The sequence below is a fragment of the Dromiciops gliroides genome, chromosome 1, assembly GCF_019393635.1.
Source record: "Dromiciops gliroides isolate mDroGli1 chromosome 1, mDroGli1.pri, whole genome shotgun sequence".
NCBI lineage: Eukaryota > Metazoa > Chordata > Mammalia > Microbiotheria > Microbiotheriidae > Dromiciops > Dromiciops gliroides.
In genome coordinates, this window is record NC_057861.1 from 74385376 (window position 1) to 74398805 (window position 13430).

The following is a 13430-nucleotide window of genomic DNA, read 5'->3' on the forward strand; positions in this document are numbered from 1 at the left end:
CTCTATAAAATGCTCCAATGGCGTGTGTCTCAAATAGCCTCTGACAACCGAAGCCCAACTCCTGGCCTTCTCGTGGCGGAAATGTTTCCACTAACAGAAGGGGCGAAGGCGAGTCACTGGCGCCTAAAAACCAGTCACTTCGGGCAGGTGGGGCTTGTTAGCCTTGGCAGGCAACCCGCCTAGGGGAAGGAAACCCTGATTTTAAACCTCCACTGCCTTGTGGCTACATCCATATATGGGAAAGGCTTTGGGAGTTAACCCCGAAGAAAAATCAGGAGTCGGAGTCCCTTAGGCAGTTGGATGTTGGACATCACATCCCTCTGGCAACTCCTGTGGCGGCACTGGTGCCAAACTGTATTGGCTCTGCCTCTCCTTTGGATCCACCGGCGTCGTGGAGAGGGAAAACCTGCTTCATGGGCAACAGCTTGTTTTCCATATTGATCCGCCCAGGCCAGTGTCCTGGAGAGGACACTCCAGCTACTCCTCATGGGGTAGATACAACACGGGATGTGGCAGTTACTGGTTATAAGTCACTCAGGAGCTGTAGCTCCCTTATCTGACTGCACAGCCACATTGTGGCCCATGGCTCTTCAGGGCGCTGATCCATGGTCGTCCTCGACTGGTGGAGGCCTACTGCTACTACTACACTACTGTGTACACCTGCTTATGTATATTGTATACCAAAGCTGTTCCACTGATCAACATCTCTATTTATTAATGAATACCAAATTGTTTAGATCAGCTATGTCAAATTCAAATAGAAACAGATGCCTAAAGGTCCCATACTGACCTAGGAAGCAACCACAAATTAACATTGTCATGTTGTATTTTCATTTTTTTGTTAACCATTTCCCAGTTACATTTTCCCCAAGTTTTGGCGTCTATGGTCTGACACTTCTGGTTTAGATGATTACTGCTTTGTAATATTATTTGAGGTCTGTTATTGCTAGGACCCCTTCTTTCCCACTTTTCAGTATTTCCTAGGAATTGTTCCTGACTCTTCATTCTCCCTCACCCAAATAACCAATCAGTTGCCAAGCCTTGCCATTTCCAACCCTGCCACATCTCTTTGAGTCCTCATCTCTGCTTTACTCACAAAGTATAACTTTAGTCCATGGTCTCATCACCTTTAATCTGGACGGCTCCGATAGCATCTTATTTGGTAGCCTTGCCTGAAATGTTTCCCCCCTCTAATCCAACCTCCAGACAGCTGCCAAAGTACTTTTTCCTAAATCCCCAATTACTCCACTACTTGATAATGTGCACTGGCTTGCTATAACTTCTAGGATCAAATACAAACTCCTGTTTGGTATTTAAAGTTCTTGGCAACTTGTCTCTCACTTACCTTTCCAGTCTAATTATAGGTAATTACTCTCCTTTGTGCACTCTGGGGTCTAGCCAACCTGGCTTTGTTATTCCTTACACAAAACACTAGCTATCCTATCTCCAGGCTGTTCTCATGACTAAAATACATTCCCTTCATCTCTCGGATAATCTACCTCCCTCCTTCCCTTCCTTTTTTTTTTTTTGCAGGGCAATAGGGGTTAAGTGACTTAGTGTCAAGTATCTGAGGCCAAATTTGAACTCAGGTCCTCCTGAATCTAGGCAGGTGCTTTAACCACTGCGCCACCTAGCTGCCCCCAATCTAGCTTCTTTCAAAATTCAGCTCATGTGGTACCTTCTACATCTGGTCTTCTTATTTTGCATATATTTAGGATCATAGATTGAGAACTGGAAGAGAACTTAGAGATTACTGTGTCCACATCATCTTATTATATGCTTGAGGAAACAGATCCAGAGAGATTAAGTGACCTGCTCAGGATCACACAGCCTGTAAGCGTCTGAGGCTGGATTTGAACTCAAATCTTCTTGACTCTGAGACTAGCACTCTAACCACTACATCAGAGGTGTCAAACTATGGTGCAGCATGAACCAGATCAAAATATAATTGGGAAATGTTTAACAAAATCTAATCAACATGCTGCAGGCAGGCATTTGTTTCTATTTGAGTTTAAGACCACTGCCCTACAGCATGTTGTCTCTGTGCAGAGCTAACCATGTGATGACTCCTTCTGAACTTACATAGGTGAGTCCACCATGAGGGAAGAAATAGTTGAAGTCTTTCCTGCTTGATATAACCTGACAAAGCTTTTATTTCACTAGAATCCTAGGTCATATCCGTGAAATGATAGGGTGTCAAAATAGAGCTTTACTCAATAAATCTTGTTGGAAAAAATTGGATGACAGAGTAGAAAAAGTGAATTTAGTTGCCATCTCACACCAGATCATAGTTGGGTAGAGGAGAGAGTGACAGATTAGGAGTCAGGAAGATGTGAGTTCAAATATTGCCTCAGACACTCATTGGTGTTCCTTAACCTCTCCTCAGTTTCCTTAACTCTAAAAGGGTGGAGACAACAGGGAAAGCACTTTGCAAACCTCAAAGTGCTATGTAAATGCATATTAAAGAATCATATAAAATACCACATAAATGTGTTACTATCTGCAAATCACATAACCTCTATCTGCCTCAGTTTCCTTAAATGTAACAGGATGGAGATAACATATAAAGAACTTTTCAAACTTTAAATTGCCTAATAAAATGCCATCAAAATGCCTATCCATACCTCTATCTGCCTAAGTTTCCTCAACCACAAAATATGGTGATAATATATAAAGCACTTTGCAAACCTTAAACTGATATATAAATGCTAGCTACAAGTATTTTTATCTCTAACAACCAAACGGGGAAAAGTTAGAAGTGAAAGAAGTAATATATCTCAATTGCAGAGAAAAATAAACATCTACTGAACAAGTGGAAGAAACTCTTGGGAAAAATACAGACTATATTCTTAAAGGGGTGGTTAGTGAACTGCTAGAAGAGGAAAGGTGACGACAAAGAACCTGCATGGATGGCTTCACTAATAGGCTAATATTTCCTTTTCTGACAGGTTATTGGACTGGCAGATCAAAGGAATGCCACAAACTTAGCTTAGGGCGAAGCTTTTCAGGGAAAGCATCATTAAAAGTCTTCAAGCTATTACTGTGGACAAAATGAAGAGATGTTCACTAGATGAGATGATGAATTCAAAACTAGGGGACTCCGAGAGTAGTTAGGAGTAGTTTGATACCAAGTTAGAAGGTCTCTAGTGGAGTGCCCCAGAGATCTGTACTTGGCCTTGTACTGTTTAACTTAAATAAAGAAATAGATGACAGGCTCATCAAGTTTGATGATGAATTACAGAGCCTGGGATGAGAGCTAACACGTTGGAGCCAAAATCCTGACGGGTCAGAGCCAAGTCTAAAAAAGAACCTGAAATTTAAGGATGAATGGAAAGTCTTGCATTTGGGCTACACTATGGGGAGGGGCGGCTAAATAGCGCGAAGAACATCTGGGGGGCTGGAGGATTGCAAGCTCCAGAGGAGTCCATTGGATGAAGGGAGAAGGCGGGCGGAGACGGTCGCGTCGCCACGGCCCGTGGGATTAGGCCACAGCCGGGGTATCAGGGAACGGGCGTGCTCCCTCTCGGCATTCCCTCCCGGACGTTCTCCCACCCCGCTCAGGCTCGCCCTCGGCTCCGGGGCCGGGGGCCCTCTCACCCCCAAGGCCTCGGGGCACGGGTTGGACTCACCCTCTGATCCCGGGCTGCAGAAGAGGCGCAGACTGTAAGGCCGAACGCCACCGGCCTCCGACACTCCTCCCGAGGTCGCCCTCCCCGGCCGGAAGTGCTGCCCCGACACCCCGCCCTCGGGAGCCGCCCAATCCGGGTCCTCGACTGGCCTCGGCCGCTCTAGGCCTCCGGGAGGAGTCACGGTCTCGGTGGCCTCCCTCGCTTATAGCTCTTTCCTCTGGCGCAGGAGGTGGAGTTGGGCAGAGGTACCTTCCCCTGCCCGCTTCGGTCCCGGGACAAAACGAGGGCCTATTAGGAGGGCTGTATCGTCACTTCCGGTCCATTCTGGGTTGTTGTGGTTCCGCGCGTGTACGCTCTAAGGCTGGGGTGAGTCCGGGCGGGCGGGGCAGGTCAAGGAGCACCTCTACCCACGGGGTCTCTGGGCCTTGCTCGCAGGGAGCTCCGGACTGATGCGGGAAGGGACAAGGGGAGCATCTTAGGCGGGGGTAAACTCTCCTCTAGGCGGCGTATTCGCGAGACCAGAATCCCGGGCAGGGTGAAAGGGATAAGGGATGGGGGTTAAGGGATGGGGGATGGGGGATGGAGAATGGAGGATGGAGGATGGAGCACTGGGGGATGGGGGATGGAGTATGGAGTACTGGGGGGTGGGGGATGGAGGATGGAGTACAGGGGGATGGGGGATTGGGGCTTTAGTGCTGGAGCATTAGGGAGGGCTTCGTGGAGGAGGGGATGTATACAGGTCAGTCCTCCATTCACACAGCCAAGTCTTCATTCACTCTGACTCTGTGTGCCTCATCCACAGCACAGCATTTCCTATCTACCTGCCTTTGTCCTGATGAAATATACTCACTCTCCTCCCTGCTCCTTTTAGAATTCCCGATCCTTTTCTAGGCTTGATTCAAGCACCACCTTTTTGTAAAAGGTCTTTCTGATTCCTTTTTCTCCCATCGCCATCTCTACATATGCACATGATATCTGTAAGTTCCATCTGGGCAGGGACTGTTTTACTTTTTTCTATTCCCAGCTCCTAGCACCTTGCCTAGTATATAGTTGGTGCTCAGTAAATGTTTATTGATTGATTGCCTGGGCCATTGCATTAGTCTCTTAATTAAAGACCTCCCTATTTCAAGTCTCTCCCCTCATCGATTTATTTAGCAATGAATGCTTTCAAAAGTCACGCTAAGACCGCAGATCTGACCTTCCCATTCTTGCATTCCTGCATTCAGAAGCCATCAGTGGCTTCCCATTGCTTATAAGATACAAATTCCTCAGCCCGGCTTTAAAGGCACTCCACAATCTAGTTACAGCCTACCTTTTCGGACCTATTTCATATTATTCCCCCATTATATACTACCAAAATGCCCTAGCTATTTCCTGAACTGGACTGTCAAATCGTCCAAGTACCTGGAATGCAGTCCTTTCTCCAACCTGGCTCTTAGAATCCTTATTTTCCTTCAAGACTCATTTCAGGTATGACCTCTTCCTTGTTACTTTACTCCATCCATTCATCCATCCATCCAGAATCCTTATTTTCCTTCAAGACTCATTTCAGATATGACCTCTTCCTTGTTACTTTACTCTATCCATCCATCCATCCATCCATCCATCCATCCATCCATCCATCCATCCATACGTGCATGCATGCATCCATCTATTATTAAGTGCATACTACTATGGGCGAGGCATTATGCTAAGCCCTGGGGATATGCCAGCCCAGTTGTTAATGTTCTTTTCTTTCTCATGTTGCCTTTTAGCTTATATTTTTTTCTCTCTGCTCCTCCCTAGAGTAAGCTCCATGAAGGAAAAGATTAATTTTTTTGTCTTTGTAATCCCATTGCCATGCACATAAGTCTGCACTTAACCAATGCTTGTTAAACTAAATTGAACGTTAAAGGGCAGTAAGGTGGGGAAGAGTTGAACAGGGTTGTAGGTAGAGTCAGGGATGTTATTTCAGGTGTAGAGGACTGTATGACCATAGAAGGAAAGAGCTCAGATCTTTTAGATGGCAAAGTTGTTCGGGTGAGCAGGAGCATGAACTAGGTATAACAACAAAATAAAGGCTAGGTGAGTCAGTGAATAGAGTGTTAGACTGGGAGTCACAAAACACCTGCCTTCAGATCCCACCTCTGACACTTACTATTTGTTCGACCCTGGGCAAGTCACTTAATCTCTGCCTACCTCATCTCTAAATAATAGAAGTTACCTCCCAGGCTTGTGGGATTTTCCTTGAGGATCAAATGAGATAATATTTGTAAAGCATTTTGCAAGCCTTAAAGTGCTATATAAATGCCAGTGTGCTACATAAATATATAGAGTGCTATATAAATTTGGGACAGCGAGTTGTCACAGCAAATAGAATGTAGACCCTGGAGTCAGGAGGACCTGAGTTCAAACATGCCCTCAGACACATAACTAGCTGTAGACCCCCCAGTGGGTCACTTCACCCTTTTTGTTTCAGTTTCCTCATCAGTAAAATGAACTGGAGAAAGAAGTGGTAAACAACTCCATTATCTTTTCTAAGAAAACCCCAAATGGGGTCAAGAAGAGTTGGACACGACTAGTAGATTAAACAACAAAAGTTAAGTGATAGCTATTATTGAAGGGAACTGAGGATGCTTTAGGCTGGATATTCGGAGACTTCAAGGGACATAGGAAACTGGCTTCAAGCAGTTGAAGGGCCATTAAATGGAGGAGGAATTAGACTTTCTGCTTGGTACCAGAGGGTGGAAGAAAGGATCTGCCACAAAAGAAGGTTAGGGAAAGGCAGATTTTAGTTTGATGTAAGAGGAAAAACTATCAGTTTTTAAACCATCCACAACTGGAATGGGCTGCTTTGGGAGGTAGTGCGCTCTCCTTCATTGGAAGTCTTCAGACAAAGACTCCATCTGTTGGATGTGTGATTGATAAAGGGGATTCTTGTTGTTCAGGCATGGTTTTGCACGAGGAGGTCTCTAAAGAAGTCCCTCCAAACTAAAAGTTCTGTGATCCTGTTAAGTGAGACCAGGATTGGCAATTTGGCTCCATGGGTTAATCAACGAGCTTTTAATAAGCATTTATGTGCCTGATACTAGTAACAATTATGTGGCACCTTTATTTTTTTAATAGATTTTGATATCTTTTGTTTTTGTCTATACTTCCCCTGAATCCCCCCCCCGAACAATCTCTAATGATAAAGAATTTGAAAAAGAAAAAGAATAGAAAAAAATTATCCAAATTGATCAATACAGGGGAAAAAAATCTGGCTTTATATGCAGTGTTCCTCACTGGTGGACTCCCAGTAAATGAGTGGGGAGGGAGGTGTGTTCTTAAATCTTTTCTTTGAGGTCAAGTTTGTTTTTACAGTTTCACAGTTTTCCTAATTTAAAAAAATTCATTCTTTTGATATATTCTGTTCTTACATCACCTAAACTTCCTGTCCCATTTCCCCCGAAGCCATTCTATATGACAAAGTTTTTTGTTTTTTAAAGAAAAAGAGGAAGACACAAATCAGCAAATTCAATCAATACAGTGAAAAAAAAAATCTGGCAATATATTCAGTGTTTCTCACCTGCAAAGGAGTGGGAGGAGGTGCCTTCTTTTATCTCTTCCTCTAGCCTGGCTTGTTCTTTGCAATTTTGCAACATTCACTTTCAGATATTTTGTGCTTGTTCTATCCATTTACATAGTTGCAGTCACATCTATTGTTTTCTTGGATCTGCTTTCATTTTGGATCAAGTTATGGCAGTACCTGCTTTTCTATATTAATGTTCCTTTTTTTTAAAAACAGCACAATAATATTTCATTCCGTTCATGTATCACAATTTGTTTTTATGTTCCCCAATTAGCGGGATTTACTTTGTTTCCAGTTCTTTGCTAACACAAACATGTTGTATGTAGCACTTGAAGGTTGCAAAGTGCTTTACATATATTATCTCATTTAATCTTAACAACAGACCTGTAAAGTAGGTGCTATTATTATCTTCATTTAACCCTCAGGAAAACTGAGTTTAAGAGACTTGTCCATGGTCACACAGATAGTAAGTGGATTTTGTACGCAGATTTTCCTGACTCAAGTCCAGTTCTCCAACCACTAAACCACCTTACCTCCTATTCTTGCACCTATACAAAATAAATATAAGATGATTTGCCGGGGAGGCACTAAGAGCTGGAGGTACCAGGACATGCCTTATTTAGGTGGTAGAGTTTGAGCTGAACTCTGAAGGAAGCTTGGGACTCTTAAGAGGCAAAGGTGAGGGGGAGAATATTCCAGGCATGGGGGCTCAAAGATGGGAGGTGGGGCATTATGAAAGAGGAACAACAAAGAGGCCAGTTTTACTGGACCTTAGCATGTGTAAAAGGGAGTGATTGTGCAATAAGAGAGGAAAAGCAGCTTGGTGCCCGCTTGCAAAAGGCTTTATGTGTCAAACAGAGGAGTTCATATTGAATTCTAGAGGTAATAATGAGCTCTTGGTGTTCGTTTATCAGGGAAGATACCAAGCCCAATGCTCTATCCCCTGCACCACATAACTATCTCCAACTTGGATTTATATCTAATGATTCTGATATTATGTTAGAAAAGTCTTTAAAGGTAGTTTTGTAGTTGTGAAAAATTTACAAGCAAAACACACAAATTGTTGGAAAGTTTTTCATTTTATCTTTTCTGGTGAGGTATTGGAACAAATATTGTGATCAAAGGAAAAAGATAGCAACCAGTCATATCCTTCTGGATAAGAACATTTCACAGTTATATAGCGCTTTAAGACTGACAAAATACTTTCTTCACAATAACTCTGTGAGCTGAGTAGCGGAAAATTATTATCCCCATTTAACGGATGAAGAAATTTGTTGTTTGTCCTTCTGACTTAGGGAGGTGAAGTCATGACTTATAGTGAATTGAATTTAAGTGAGGCAGTGCTGTGTAAATTCACCAGCTTCACCCTTTCCTCCAGAGCCATCTGGGTCTAATGGTAAGATATACATCAAGATGACTGGAGATGGCCCTAGATGTTTTGAGGTAATAAGAATTAAGTTACTTACCCAGGGTCACACAGCTAGTAGTGTCAAGTGTCTGAGGTGAGGATTTGAACTCAGGTCCTCCTGACTCCAGGGCTCTATCCACTGTGCCACCTAGCTGCCCAGGATGAAGAAACTAAGGCCTGTAGAAGTAAAAGAACTTCCCCAAAGTCACACAACAAAGCTAGACTTGGAAGTTGTAAGATTGCTAGATTGGGACTGAAATTATTACAAAGAATCAATAATGTGGGTTTATCAAATGTTTTTATGAAAAGACTTTAAACACTTGAAAAGATTTCACTGTAGAGTTTTTCAAAATTTTTTGACCACCCCCACTAAAAGTAGTGTGATAACCACTAGTCAGGTATATTTTAAGGGGGATTCTTGTTTGAGTATGGACAAGACTGGACAGCCTCTGAGGTACTTTTCAACTCCAAACTTTTGTGTGATCTGCAGAATTAAATTACGTGTTGTTTTGTTTTTGCTGTGAAATTCAAGGACCCCCAGTTAGCTCTCTAACCTTGTTGCCCTGGTTTCTCTGCAGAACCCTTTATTTTTAGCTAAACTAGTACACTCATGTTCCTCCAATATGCTATATGGGTTCTATCTCGAAGTTGTCTTTGACACATAAGATAGGGCTCAGAGCAGGGTGTGTTCCAGGCTGCATTTATAGCCAGTAACTCTCACAATGTGGGGAGATTGTACAGTCTGCCATATGCCCAGTTTGTATCTACTATACAGTATACAGTTTAACAAAGTAGGGCCTAGAGGGGCCTAGGAGCCCTAATGGGGAGACTTTTAGAATTCTAGTGTAAGATAGTTGGGCAGAGCTTTCTTACTCATGGTTCTTTTTCTTTCCCTAACATAGTTTGCTTCCCATGTTCCTGTCAAACCCTGGAAGGGGACCAAGGAGACCAGGCAATGATAGCTGAGCTCCTGTCAGCCAGGCCCAGGTGAGCTATTTAGAGATCCCTTTACTGCTGGCTTTCTAGCATGGCCTTAGTTCCTTCTCTGAGCTAGGAACTTTTTTCCCCTTTAATATGCTGCTTTTCCTGGGATCTGAAACACAGTTTCGTTCCCCAGGAACTGAGAGAGGTCTTGGGAATGAGGGCTACCAAATATTCTTCTCCCTTCATACCTCGGCGCTCTTTCCTCTGGGCTTCTTCTATACACAGAACTGTTGAACTTCACAGTGGAAGAGGACAGTGATCCAGCCTGAAGGAATCGGGAAGCATGAACTCCTTCTAAAGCATCACAGACAAAAATGATTATCTAGCCTTTGTTTAAAGCCCTCCAGTGACGGGGAAATCATCACTAAGGCAGCTCGTTATATTCTTGGACAGCTTTAATCATTAGAAAAATTTTCCTCAGTATTGAGGCCAAATATATCATTTAATCATAGGTTTATAGATATAAAACTTAAAGTGACCTTAGAGGTCATCTAATCCAGTTCTCTCATTTTAAAGATGAGGAAATAAGACAGAGAGATTAAGTATATCTCTCTCTGATTTCCCCCTATTACTCAATTCAGTAAATCCTTAAGTACCAATTATATTTAGAGCACTGTCCTAGTTCTTCATTTCTGGCCAAGGCAAAGTAAGTTAAATTCTTCTGTGTGACAACTTTGAATATTTGAAAATGACAGTCACAGTCTTCTCCTGGTTCTGCTTTCTTTACTCTGCACCACTTCATTGCACATCTTCCCATGTTTCTTTGAACTCCTCATGTTTGTCATTTCTTAGAGTACAATAATATTCCACTTTGTTCACCCATTCCACATGCACTGGGTACATATCCTATTACTAGTTTTTTGGTTCCACAAAAAATGCTGCTGTGAATATTTTGGTATATATGGGACCTTTCCTTCTGCCTTGACATCCTTGTAGTGTATGCCCATTAGTAGGATTGCTGGATCAAAGAGTATGAAGAGTTTAATGTTTTTCTCACATAATTACATATTGTTCTTTAGAATAGTTAAAACGAACTGATAGCTCTACTAAGAGTATTTTAATGTGTCTATCTTCCCACATTCCCTCCAACACTGAAGATTCCATGTTAATTAGTCATCAATAAACATTTATTAAGAGCCTGCTGTGTGTCAGGTATTGTGTTAATCTCTGAGAAATACAAAGAAAGGCAAAAGACAGTCACTGCTCAAAGAATTTACAATTGAATTGGGGAGACAGCATGCAAACAACTGTACAAACAATATAGGTTCAGGATAAATTGGAGATAATCACAGAAGGCAGGCACTACCACTAAAGGAGACTGGAAAAGGCTTCTTTTTTATTATCATAAAAGTATCTTATTATTTTCCAGTTATAGGTAAAGATAGTTTTCAGCATTTTGGGGGGACATTTTTTTGGGGGGGGGCAGGAGGCAGGGCAATGAGGGTTAAGTGACTTGCCCAGGGTCACACAGCTAGTAAGTGTCAAGTGTCTGAGGCTGGATTTGAACTCAGGTTCTCCTGAATCCAGGGTCAGTGTTCTATCCACTGTGACACCTAGCTGCCCCCTCAACATTTTTTTAAAAATTATAAACGTATTTTATTATTTTCCAGTTACATGAAGAGATAGTTTTCAACATTTTTTTTTTTAAGTGAGGCAATTGGGGTTAAGTGACTTTCCCAGGGTCACGCAGCTAGTAAGTGTTAACTGTCTGAGGCCGGATTCGAACTCAGGTACTCCTGACTCCAGGGCCATTGCTCTATCCACTGCTCCACCTAGCTGCCCCAACATTTGTTTTTTATAAGATTTATAGTTTCAAATTTTTCTCCCTCCCTCCTCTCCCTTCCCCACCTCCCCAAGACAGCAAGTAATGTGATATAGGTTATATATGTACAATAACATTAAACATATTTCTGCATTAGTCATGTTATAAGAGAAGAATCAGAGCAAAAAGGAAAAACCTCAAAAAAGAAAAACAACAGCATCAAAAACAAAAGAAATAGTATGGTTCAAGCTGTATCCATATTCCATAGTGGTTTTTTTTTCCTGGATTTGGAGAGCTTTTTCCATCATGAGTCCTTTGGAACTATCTTGTACCATTGATTTGCTGAGAAGAATGAAGTCCTTCACAGTTGATCAACACATAATATTGATGATACTGTGTACAATGTTCTCCTGATTCTGCTCATCTCACTCATCATCAGTTCATTCAAGTCCTTCCAGGTTTCTCTGATATCCGCCTGCTCATTGTTTCTTTTTTGTTTGTTTGTTTGTTTGTTTTTTGAAGAGGCAGTTAGGGTTAAGTGACTTGCCCAAGGTCACGCAGCTAGTAAGTGTCAAGTGTCTGAGGCCGGATTTGAACTCAGGTCCTCCTGACCCCAGGGCCAGTGCTCTATCCACTGCGCCACCTAGCTGCCCCTGCTTATCGTTTCTTACAGCACAATAGAATTCCATTACATTCATATACCACAACTTGTTCAGCCATTCACCAATTGATGGGCAGCCCCATAATTTCCAATTCCTTGTCACCACAAAAAGAGCAGCTATAAGTATTTTTGTACATGTGGGTCCTTTTCCCTTTTTTATGATCTCTTTAGGAAAAAGACCCAATAGTGGTATTGCTGCGTCAAAAGGTATGCACAGCTTTATAGCCCTTTGGGCATAATTCCAAATTGCTCTCCAGAATGGTTGGATCAGTTCACAGCTCCACCAATAATGCATCGGTGTTCCAATTTTTCCACAGCTTCTCCAACACTTATTATTTTCCTTTTTTGTCATACTAGCCAGTCTGATGGGTGTGAGGTGGTACCTCAGAGTTGTTTTAATTTGCATTTCTCTAATCAATAGAAATTTAGAGCATTTTCATGTGGAAATAGCTTTGATTTCTTCATCAGAAAACTGCCTGTTCATATTCTTTGACCATTTCTCAATTGGGGAATGACTCGCATTCTTATAAATTTGATTTAGTTCTTTATATATTTTAGAAATGAGGCCTTTAAAAAAAAAAAAGAAATGAGGCCTTTATCAGAAATATTGGCTATAAAAATTGTTTCCCAGATTTCTGCTTCCCTTCTAATTTTGGCTGCATTGCCTCTGTTTGTACAAAAACTTTAATTTAATGTAATAAAAATCATGCATTTTGCATTTCATAATATTCTCTATCTCTTGTTTGGTCATAAATTGTTCTCCTCTTCATAGATCTGAGAGTTAAACTATTCCTTCCTCTCCTAATTTACTTATGGTATCACCCTTTATATCTAAATCATATACCCATTTTGACTTTATTTTAGTATAAAGTATAAGATGTTGGTCTATGCCTAGTTTTTGCCATACTATCTTCCAGTTTTCTCAGCAGTTTTTATCAAATACTGAATTCCTATCCCAGAAGCTGGAGTCTTTGGGTTTATCAAATAGTAGATTACTATACTCATTTACAACTGTGTCTCTTGTGCCTAACCTATTCCACTGATCCACCACTTTATTTTGTAGCCAGTACCAAATAGTTTTGATGACTGCCACTTTATAGTATAGCTTCAGATTTGGTACAGCTAGCCCACCTTCCTGTGCATTTGTTTTCATTAGTTTCCTTGATATTCTTAACCATTTGTTCTTCCAGATGAATTTTGTTATTATTTTTTCTAGCTCTATAAAATAATTTTTAGGTAGTCTGATTGGTATGGCACTGAATAAGTAAAGTTATTTAGGTAGAATTGTCATTTTTATTATATTAGCTTGGCCTATCCATGAGCAATTGATATTTTTCCAATTATTTAGATCTTATTTTATTTGTGTGAAAAGTGTTTTGTAATTGTATTCAAAGAGTTCCTTGGTTTGTTTTGGCAGGTAGACTCCCGGGTATTTT

At 41.6% G+C, this 13430-nt stretch overlaps 2 protein-coding genes across 8 annotated transcripts in view; one reads left to right on the forward strand and one right to left on the reverse strand.

Annotated features, from left to right (window-relative positions):
• Nucleotides 1-3788, reverse strand: part of LOC122741866 (zinc finger protein OZF-like) — a 69174-nt gene extending 65386 nt beyond the window's left edge. Inside the window, exon 1 of one of the 3 annotated variants that reach the window (XM_043985739.1) lies at nucleotides 3630-3788. The gene's annotated coding sequence lies outside the window, so the exon portion shown is untranslated. The remainder of the gene's footprint in view (nucleotides 1-3629) is intronic. The other 2 variants (XM_043985728.1, XM_043985744.1) reach the window with 2 other exon arrangements.
• LOC122741894 (zinc finger protein OZF-like) overlaps nucleotides 3714-13430 on the forward strand; it is a 53376-nt gene continuing 43659 nt past the window's right edge. Inside the window, exons 1-3 of one of the 5 annotated variants that reach the window (XM_043985780.1) lie at nucleotides 4094-4114; nucleotides 4997-5099; nucleotides 9490-9574. The gene's annotated coding sequence lies outside the window, so the exon portion shown is untranslated. Of the gene's footprint in view, nucleotides 3996-4021; nucleotides 4115-4655; nucleotides 5100-9489; nucleotides 9575-13430 lie in introns of those variants that run through there. The other 4 variants (XM_043985765.1, XR_006354887.1, XM_043985788.1 and 1 more) reach the window with 4 other exon arrangements.